Source organism: Rattus norvegicus, chromosome 15 (genome assembly GCF_036323735.1).
Source record: "Rattus norvegicus strain BN/NHsdMcwi chromosome 15, GRCr8, whole genome shotgun sequence".
Lineage (NCBI taxonomy): Eukaryota > Metazoa > Chordata > Mammalia > Rodentia > Muridae > Rattus > Rattus norvegicus.
The window spans coordinates 13,210,038-13,220,769 of NC_086033.1; the positions used below are offsets into that span (position 1 = coordinate 13,210,038).

General features: G+C 42.1%; 1 long non-coding RNA gene across 1 annotated transcript; it reads left to right on the forward strand.

Moving 5' to 3' along the window:
* Positions 1–273: 273 nt before the first annotated feature.
* LOC120097105 (uncharacterized) lies at positions 274–8,472 on the forward strand. Its single transcript, XR_005494347.2, has 3 exons — positions 274–570; positions 6,869–6,922; positions 8,104–8,472. It is a non-coding gene; the product is annotated as an uncharacterized LOC120097105 (long non-coding RNA).
* Positions 8,473–10,732: the final 2,260 nt, after the last annotated feature.

Below are 10,732 nucleotides of genomic sequence, written 5' to 3' on the forward strand. Positions count from 1 at the left end.
ATTTAAGTGGTTCCTTAGCCCTCTCTCTCCGTGTGAGGTAAAAGGTAGCCTTTTGCTCTGTTTTTTTCTAGCACGAGCAAACAAACTAGGCGCAGCTGAACATAAGGCCAATGAGGCAAAAACCTGACCAGCTGGGTTTACAAAGCCTAGCAACCGTTGCCATGACAATTCAACTCTTAAACTCACTGGCCAGTCAGTCTATTATTACAAAAGCTAGTAGCTTTAGATTTAGTGAACAATTCTGGGCTGGGGGGGGGGGGGGGGATTGTTTTTTTGTTTTTAAAGAAAACAACAGCTCGGCGTGGTGGTACGCACCTTTAATCTCCACACTCTGTAGGCAGAGGCAGTCGGATCTCTGAGCTCCGCGAGACCAGAGTACAGAGCCCTGGGCATCCGAGGAGGCGTGGGGCTGTCTCCCAGTCTTCAGTCCTGCTCTATCTCATTTTGCATTCTTAAGTCCCTCATCCATATCCACTTTCTGTAACCAGAAGGAAACTGTTTCTCCACACTGAACAATAGCCCTGTTACCTGTCAAACAAGGAACTTCAGTGTCTCACCTACAACGAGGTGGTAAGAATGATCTCTTACTCTCACAGATGACTGCTTCCAAAAGAACAGAATGTCAGGGCAAAATGAGGCTAAATCTTGGGCTGGAGAGATGACTCAGCCGTTAAAGCCTAGGCTCACAACCAAAAATATAAGAGGCCAAATTTTCACCCTCCACTACTTTTTCCCTGGTCAACAGGAAAGTGATGAGATCAAGAAAAGAAGAATAAGCCAATTCGGATGAAGGGATAGACTTCATGGGTACCACTAACAATTAGGACAAGGCAGGGGGACTAGTCAGTGCCATGGACTTAAAGTCTTGGTATTAAAAGCCTTATCACCGTTTCACAATGAGAGTTCCTCCAATATTGGTTGCACAAAAAAGCACTTACCCAAATGTGTATGTATTCTTTATATTATGTTTATATCATATTTTATTGCCATCATCATTAAGACGAATACATAGATACTCCCTAACAGTTACAAAATAAAATGCTCCGTGAATACACCTAAATTTGCTACAGAAAATTAAGAGCCGAAGATGCTAAGTCCCCATATCATCTGTAAAACAACCTTATTTAATTCAAATTTGATTTAAAAAGAGACAGTTTCAGGGGAGGGGGAGGGGTTAGGGGGATGTTTGCCCGGAAACCGAGAAAGGGAATAACATTCGAAATGTAAATAAGAAATACTCAAGTTAATAATATATATACATATACATATATATGTATATATATATATAAAATAAAAAAAAGAGACAGTTTCTATAGGGGTAAAGTCAGTGGTTATATTTTGTGATTACTCATCGTCCGTTGACTAGACTGGATTGAGAGACGCCTAGAAATTTTGCTAAACACACTTGTGGTAATTCTTGAGGATGCTGCACTGTTCGATAACTCTTTTATTTCTTGTATTTTTTAATTTAATTTATTTTACATCCTGACTGCAGTTTTTCCACCTTTCTCTCCTCCCCTCAATTTATTCCTTCTCCACGTCTCTTCAGAAAAGGGCCGGTCTCCATGGACCTCAGCCAGCTATGGCATTTCAAAGTTGCCGTAGGACTAGACACCTCCTTTCCTATTAAGGATAGATGCGGTACCCAGTAGGGAGAAAGAGTCTCAAAGGCAGACAACTAAGTCAGAGTCAGCTCCTACTTCCACTCTTGGAGTCTCGCATGAAGACCAAGCACCACAACTGTAACATGTATGCAGGCCTAGGTCAGACCCATGTAGGTTCTCTGGTTGGTGGTTCAGTCAGTGAAAGCCCCTTTGGGTCTACTTGATTCTCTAGTTTTCTTGTGGTGTCTTTGATCCTTCTGGTTCCTTTGATCCTTCCTCTGCTCTTCCATCAAGATTCCCCAAGCTCCACCTGATGTTTGGCTGTGTGTCTCTTCATCTGTTTCCATCAGCTGCTGTTTGAAGCTTCTCTGATGACAACTGGGCAAGACTCCAATCTGTCCAGCTTCTCTCTCTCTCTCTCTCTCTCTCTCTCTCTCTCTCTCTCTCCCCCTCCCCTCAAATCATTTACTTATTTAATGTGCCTGAGTGTATGTCTATGCACCATACTCATGCAGTGCCCAAGGAGGCCAGAAGATCTTGGATCCCCCAGAACTGGAGCTACACAGACCTGTGCATATTGATGTCATAGCCAGAAACTGAACCTGGGTCATCTGAAAGAACAGCTAGTGCTCTTAACCGCTGGAGCATCCCTCTGGCCCTTGATAATATTCGAAAGGTGAAACCATCCATGTAAATAACACTGAGATCAAGATACAAACATTTCTCTCTCCTACTTTAGAAGCTTCCTGTCTCGATCCATACGGTCTGTCCTTGTGAGAGCCATATTATTAGGTTTGTGGTTCAGTGAACTAATGGAGAAGTCAAATTCTGAATGTAGACTGTCCCGTTCTGTAATATGGGGACTTACACTGAATGTAATTGTGGGAGAAGAGGGAGTTTACCTTCTGGAGCTAGGGCATAATTTATATGTTATTTATAAATGACATATAATATTGTTTCTATGGGTTCCTTTTCTTTGGAGAACCCTAATATCCTTATTAAAAATGTAACAATAATTTTATTCTCAATATTAGTACTACGAATCATTGAATGCTGGCCAAGTTAGCATTTATTTGTACAGGATTGAACCTTTATGGTTTTTGAAGAGACCATTATAATTGCTTTGCTGTTAGTTTACAGGTCTTCACTTGCTTTTGGTTTTGGTTTTGGTTTTCACATAGTTGATTGGTTGGTTTTTTAAAATAGTCTCGCCATAAAGGCCAGGCTGGCCTCAAATACCTTCTCCTCCTGCTTCAACCGCCTGAGTGCTGGACTCACTGGTTGTTTTATATCTTATTCATTTACAAATAGTTTAGATTTAAGAACTAAACTTTAGGGCTGGAGAGATGGCTCAGTGGTTAAGAACACTGACTGTTCTTCCAAAGGTCCTGAGTTCAAATCCCAGCAACCACATGGTGGCTCACAACCATCTGTAATGAGATCTGATGCCCTCTTCTGGTGTGTCTGAAGACAGCTACAGTGTACTCATATAAAATAAAATAAATAAATCTTTAAAAAAAAAACTAAACTTTATTATTGAAAATAGATATTTTTTCCTACAATGTATTCTGATTATAGTCTCCCCTCACTCTGCTTCTCCCAATCCCTTCTCACTTCCCCTCCAGATCTGCCTCCTTTCTGTCTCTCATTACAAGCAAAAAATATAATAAAATAAAAACGAATTAGAATAGGACAAAACAAAAACAGGGAAAAGAATCCCCCAAAGGGTACAATAAACAGACATAGAATCAGAGACCCATTTATTCACACACTCAGAAATCTCATTTAAAAATGCAAAACTGGAAGCCATTATATATTATATGCAAAGGACCTGCAGGGTTAAAAAAATTCAAATACAAAAATAAATGGATGAATGAATAAATAATAAATAAATAAAACAACCAAGCCCTGACATAACATATGAGGCAAGGAACTCCAAAGATGCTGTTGAGTCTCTGTTGGCCATCAACTGCTGGACATGTGGCCTCTCTACCCTTAAGAGTAATTGAGACTCCCTTGGAAAACACTAAATTTTCATTGCAAGTGGTTATTAGTTAGAGATGACATCTGCGTTAGGGATGGAGACGTGTGTCCACTTCCTTCAGCTCTCAGACCCCCATCTACTTAAGACCCTTGCCGGCCCTGTGCTGCCTCGGGCTCCGTGAGTTCACATGAGGCATCGGTCTTGCTGTGTTTGGAAGGCTTGGTTTCCATGGTGTCCTCCACTAACTCTGGCTCTTATACTCTGAGTGTCCTGTTCCGCAGGGTTCCCTGAGCCCCGAGGGGAGGGATTTTTATTGCTATATTCCTTTAGTACAGTGGTTCTCAGCCTTCCTGATGCTGCGACCCTTTAACACAGTTCCTTGTGTTGTGGTGACCCCCCCAACCATAAAATTATTTCGTTGCTACCTCATAACTGTAATTTTGCTACTGTTATGAATTGTAACGTAAATTGTGTGTTTTCTGATTATCTTGATGGTAAAAAACATCATAGTGATTTTTTTTTAACAACGGTATCTTATACAAAGGAAATAGAATAAGCAGCAGAATCATGTCTTAAGGCAATGACGTGTTCAACAAACAAGCCTGAAAAACAAGAAACTTAAAAATGAGCCACAGTATGGTAACAAGTAGCAGACGTAAAAGATCGGCAAAGATTGGAACGGAAAAGTCTTAGATATGAATGGAGAACAGAGAAATGTTCATGGAAGGAAACCACGATGACGTGTTGGGAGTGGTCTGCAAACACAAGAACAGCATTTTGTACATTGCGTGTGTGGTGGGGGAGGAGGTGTTGGGGTTTAAATCTCGGCCTGCGTCCAGATAGAACACACCAAGCCAACATGGTTCCCCGTGAAGAGGTTTAATGAGAGAAAAAGAGTAGAAAAGGGGAAAAGGAAAGGCGGGCTATGAACACGTGGAGGGGAGGGGTGGGATGGGGAGAGAAGGGACAAAGGGGAAGAGCAAAGAGCAAGAGAGAGCAAGAGAGAAAGAGGGGCCAAGTAGCCCCCTTTTTAGTCAGGCACAGCTGGCTGTTGCTAGGCAACTGTGGGGCGGAGCATACCTGACTGTTGCAGGTAGCTGTGGTAGACAGAATACCAACAGGAGGTCCCTACAAGCATCATTGCTAACAGTGAAACAAACAATCCAGGTAAGGAAAGAAGGGGACTTGGGCTCAGCTCTAAGTTATCCTGCACCGAGCCAAAACTTCCGGAGTCTGACTAGGCAACTTGTTTATTCTACACATTTAAACACAGTAAAACTTTGGAAAAAAACGTTTTCTCTTGACAGTTATTATAAAGCCTTAGGCATGGCTACATAGAAACTTCCTTGCAAAATACATCTCTTTACACAAGAACTTTACACAAGAACTAGTAGTTTCTATTGACTGAGCAACAGTGCTCAGTAGTCTCGAACTAGGGAGGAAGAATTTGTAAAGAGTATAACAGCAAACTCTTTCGCTAAGTACACAGGCCGTCTTTCATGAGGAGGGGTTCATTTGACTGGGAGACAATGCTCAGGACTCTAGGTGATTGGATGAAGGATGGCTTTACAGAATAGTAAAGATTACCAGATATAAACACACCCCTTCACAGACTTCGGGGTGGAAAACAGGTGAAAAAGCCTGCATGTTTAATGATTCAGATTTCTAGTGGCATCTGTCAGCTGTCCAGGAAGAACAGAAGTATCCCACGGGTGTTTAGACACAGGGGCAACACCTAACGACAGAGCAGAGATGGAAGGGACAGAAACAAAGTAAAGGAAATAGGATTCTGAGTTTATGGATGAGAGACTACTTTGAACTGCATTGGCTCTCCATCATGAACATTCACAACAAGACAGGATCAAGGCTATGATCTCGAGATCAATATCATGAGGAATTAGACATGAAGTGGCATAGTACAGGGATGCTGAAGAAAGGGAGACTCCCGAGGCGAGCCCTACAATCATTGCACCAGTATGCTAATATATATATATATATATATACCAAGTGCAGAGTTGATCAACACATAAACAGCTATCAGCTTGAGTATGAAATTTGTAAAAAAAAAAAAAAAAAAGAGAGAACCATTTCAGTAGAAACCTAAAGTATTTTAGGAAAAAAAAAATCTCAATACTTACTAATGAGAAAAGAGCCCCCAGCAAATAAAATATAAAAAAGAGCTACTTAAATCCCTGAGCTGTAATTTTTAAAAGCCCACAGTTATGTATTGAAAATAAAAACATAAATGTTTCTCCTCTGGAGACAAGATAATGTCCATCCTTTAACGAACATAAAATGAGTTTCCAGTAAGAGGTAAAAACTTAGGTTTGAAAAAGAACTAAAATGTCATAGACAATAAGATCATTTACAAAAAAAAAAAAGTGATAAATTATTTCTGGGACTGTAGAGATTGCATAGCCATCAAGAGCACTGACTGCTCTTTCAGAGGTCCCGAGTTCGATTCCCAGAATCACATGGTGGCTCACAATCGTCTACAATGGAATCTGATGGCTTCTTTGGTTTATATTAAATTCAGGTTTATTGGGAAGTTTCTCTCTGAAGAGTTCACTGGCCCCAAGGATCAAGGCCAGGGAAATCACAATGGGAATGGAGTGAGAGAAGGGGAGGAAGAGAGAGGAAAAAAAGTGCACCGAGAGAGAGGGGAGGAAGACAGGGGAGAGAAGAGAGGTGGAGGGGGAGAGAAAGGGGGAGGGAGAGGGAGGGGAGGGGAGGGGAGAGGAGAGGAGACCAAACTGTCTGGATTATATAGGGGAAAGCCTCTTGGAGGAAGGGCAGCCCAGCCACTGGGCTGCAAAGTTCAGGGTTGGGGTCAGGGTCTGCCAGGTAAGGGCTGAAGGGTGCTGGAAGAACCTGGGGGCCAGGTCTGCTTTGATATGTAAAATATGCATTTCAGACCCGTCTGTATCCCAGGGTCTGAAACCAAACACTAAGGTGTCTATTAAAATGGTTTAAGCCAGGAGTTTAATCTAGGTTTAAGGATATGAGCCTTAAGCAGCTGTGTCAGCAATAACCATTGAAATGAGTTTTTGTGGACTGGAAGTCCACTGCCCCTAAATTCTAAACAAAGCAAACCCGAGGAAGAAAACAGTGCGTTGTCATGTAAATTTCACCGCGAGTGCATTAGTGCATTTGAAAATAAAATCTAAGGGAGTAAATGAGCAAGGCACCAGGGCAAAAAGATGGAGGTCGGTGGCTTTGTTACAGGCCAACTAGGTAAAGCTGGATCACTTCCCAGAGTTGCTTTCCTTTGTGTTTTCAGGGACTCGTGTGCATGGCAGGAGCCGGGACAGTTGCCACTCATCGCTGCTGCATGGTACGGGTGCACTTTCTCCTGTCTTTTTTCAGTTTCTCTGGTTCCTGGGTCAACGGTGTGCTTCAATCCATAAAAAGGATGCTAGGATATTGGGGATACTCTACATCAAAGTTAGAGTCTATTAGAAATCACACAGCTTTCCCGAGGTCCTGAATTCAATTCCTGGCAACCACGCGGTGGCTCACGAACGTCTGTAACGTGATCTGATGCCCTCCGCTGACCTACAGGGGTCCGTGCCGATACAGCACTGGTATACATAAAGTAAATAGATCTTTAAAGAAAGAAGGAAGATTACGAAAGGAGCAGGCACCTATGCATGGTGACTTCCTCCCACAGACCCGTGGTGACTTCCTCCCAAAGACCTAGGCTTTATGTCATCACCCGCCGCCCGCCGCCAGCGCCTGCCTAGCCCAGGTGCGCTCTCTCTCTCTCTCTCTCTCTCTCTCTCTCTCTCTCTCTCTCTCTCTCTCTCTCTCTCTCTCTCTCTCTGTTGTCCTCATGGCTCTGCTCTCCTGATCTGTCTGTCTGCATGTGCTCCCTTCCCTCAAATAAATCCTCGGATCTGTTGCATGACATAATTTCTCCTGGGGATACCCACCTTGGCACGAGCCTGCCAAGTACCCCTTCATGGCATTATATTTCATAGCAACATTTAACTGCCAAGTGTTTCTGCTCTCTGTGATTGAACCTGATACTAGGAACTTATGTCACAGGATTTCAAGTAAAATCTTAGTTGTCGAGACAGTGCAAACTTAAGCAAAGCTAATGGGTCAATGAAACAAAAGGCAGCCAGGACCTGTGATCTTAACAGCTGGTTGTTTTTTGGTAAAAAGTTAATGTATGTCGCTGAAGGAAACTATAATCTTTTAAACATGTTAGAATTGGGGCTAGAGAGGTGGCTCAGAGGTCAAGGGCACTTGTTGCTCTTGCAGAGGCCCAAGATTTGGTTCTCATCATCCACACAGTGCCTCACCACCACCTTTAACTCCAGTTCTAGGGGATCTGATGCCCTCTTCTGGACTCTGGGCATCAGACAGGCAGTCAGTACAAACAGAGTCAGACACTCAGGTAAAAACAACTCAAAAAAACTCTAGGAGTTAGAACTGATAGGAGAACTAGGTACACATTCAATTAAAAAGGAGCTCGGGTCTGAGTGTGAAGTAAAACTTTTCACCCTGTAGGAGAAAGCACAGGAGAAGATCGCAGAGGAGCTGAGGTGGGAGAAAGTGTGAAAAGGTTGAGACGGGAAACACGGTAAGCCATGTTTGGGGCCGGGAATGCTGGAGGCAGAGTGCACACCCAGTTCTTAAGGCTGTGGGTTTATTCACCAGCATTGAAAAGAGAAAAGCCAGTCAACCAGCTAAACAAAGACCCCAAAGTCCTTTAATTTAAAAATTTGCTTTCAAAGACACCACTATGAACTTTAATACATGAAAACGCAAACCACAGGCTGGGAGACAGTTGTTCAGCGCACAGCGTCTGGTACATAATTGTTTTATTCATATATAAAAAAACTTTGGTAAAAAGTATGGGATAACAGCACAATTAAAAACTGGTCATACCACATAAAATACAATTATAATGTTTATAATTATAATCATTATACTTTATAAAGATTTCATACAGCCACGGTGGGATTCTTGTAATGCTGGTGTTAATGGGCTCTGGAACATCTAGGATACTCATTCATACATTACTTTTCTAAGGACTATTGAATAACACAGCCTGGAAAACAGTTTAACTTATACTTTATGACCAGGCAATTCTGTTTTCAGGTGTTTATTTGAAAGAAGTAGAAAAATGTGTGGCCTATCACTTTATTTAGAATGGCCTCCAAATAGAAATAAGTGAAAATATTCATTTAACAGGTAAGTAGACAAGCAATGTATTTATGACTTTAGGAATGAGGCATTAATGAATAATAATGGGTGAATTATTGTTACATACAATACCATGGATTTATCTCAAGAATGTGCTGAACAGAAGTAAGACGCTTGGGGCTGGCAACATGGTTCAGTGGGCATGAAGGTGCTTCCTGACCAGCCTGACGAGACAAGTTCCATTTCAGAGACTCACATGTGGAAGAAAGAAGCAACTCTGGCAAGTTGCTCTCTCGCCTCTGTTTGTAAACAGAGCATGCACGTGTGCACACACCCACTATTGTTGTGAGGAGACACTGGGACTGAGGCAATGTACAAAAGAAAATGTTTACTGGAGCCCGTGGTCCCAGAGGGCTAGAGTCCGTGACCATCACAGTTGGGAGCCTGGGACCACCCCCATCAAGGCCACACCTCCAAATCCTTTTGGAACAGTTCTTTACACCAAGTAGTCAAATAATATATATGAACCAGTAGGGGCCATTCTCATTCAAACCGCTACAGTAATAAATATTTTTTAAAGAAATAAGATGCTAAGAATGTGGCATGACAGATTTTTGTTTTGTTTTGTTTGCTGGAGTGGTAGGAGAGGAAGGTAAGGAATGGTTTTATTTCCATGTACAATTCCACATCACAGTTAATCACTGAGCAAAGTCAGGGCAGAAACCTAAAAGCAGGAGCTGATGCAGAGGCCATGGAGGAGTACTGCTTACTGGCTTGCTCCCATGGCTTCTTTAGCCTGCTGTCTTATAGAAGCCAAGGATGGCTCCATGCACACTGAGCTAGGCCCTCCCCCATCAATCACCAATGAAGAAAATGAAAGTCAGGTTTTCCCAAAGACAATCTGGTGGGGACACTTTGTCAATTGAGCAGTGACTGTAGCTGGTGGCATGTCAGAATTCATATGGACTTTTATCCTAGACATAACCAACACCCAGTGACTTGGGTCAGATCAGTGGCTGACCAATGCAAGGGATTTACCCAGAAGCACAAGTGAAAATTTAAAACTATGGAATTTTAAAAATGTGTACCAGTGTGTTGCTTGAATGCTTAATATTTCCCCAAAACTCTGAGAATTAACAAGTGTGAATTTTATTGTGATACCCCAAAAAATGGTTTAAGAAGTTTCTATTTATTAATCTGTCTACTGAGAAGACTTAGTAACTACCTGTGCTGCAGGCACCCCACTTTGATTCCATTTTGGAAAATTATTCATTTCTAAGACTGCCCCACTTAGCCACAAAGCTACTAGTTATATTTAATTCCAGATCTTCTCTCTCTCTCTCTTCTCTCTCTCTCTCTCTCTCTCTCTCTCTCTCTCTCTCTCTCACACACACACACACACACACACACACACACACACACTTGCCAACACTGAATCCTTCTGAAGAAAACTAAGGTTTAAAAATATCACCTGTTGGGTCCAGAGAGACAATTTATTGGTGAAGAGTGCTCACTGCTCTTACGGGGGACCTGAGTTCAGATCCCAGCATACACATGGCAACACACAACCTCTTGTAACTCTGCTTCCAGGGGATCTGATGCCTTCTTCTGGTTTTCTTGAATTCATGCAAACCTGGTGTTCACATACATGCATCCAGGTACATGTGTACACAAAAAATAAAACAAGTATTTTTTTTAATTAAATTACCTGCTAATTCCATTTTTACTAAATAAAAATTCAAAGAATTGATGTGAAAAATTGTTTTCAAAGAAAAATTCCAATGGTATACACCTGTAATCCAAGCTACATGCATGACTGAGGCAGGGGAATCATGAGTTTGAGGCCAGCCAAGGAGGCTTAGTCTTGGCCTACTTTACTTGCCTTCTCAGCCTACTTGGCCTTCTGCTCAGCCTTCTCAGTCTTTTCTTTGGCCTCTTCCTGGCTCTCTGTCCTCAGTGCCATCCTTGACACTCAGGAAGTATTTCTGTG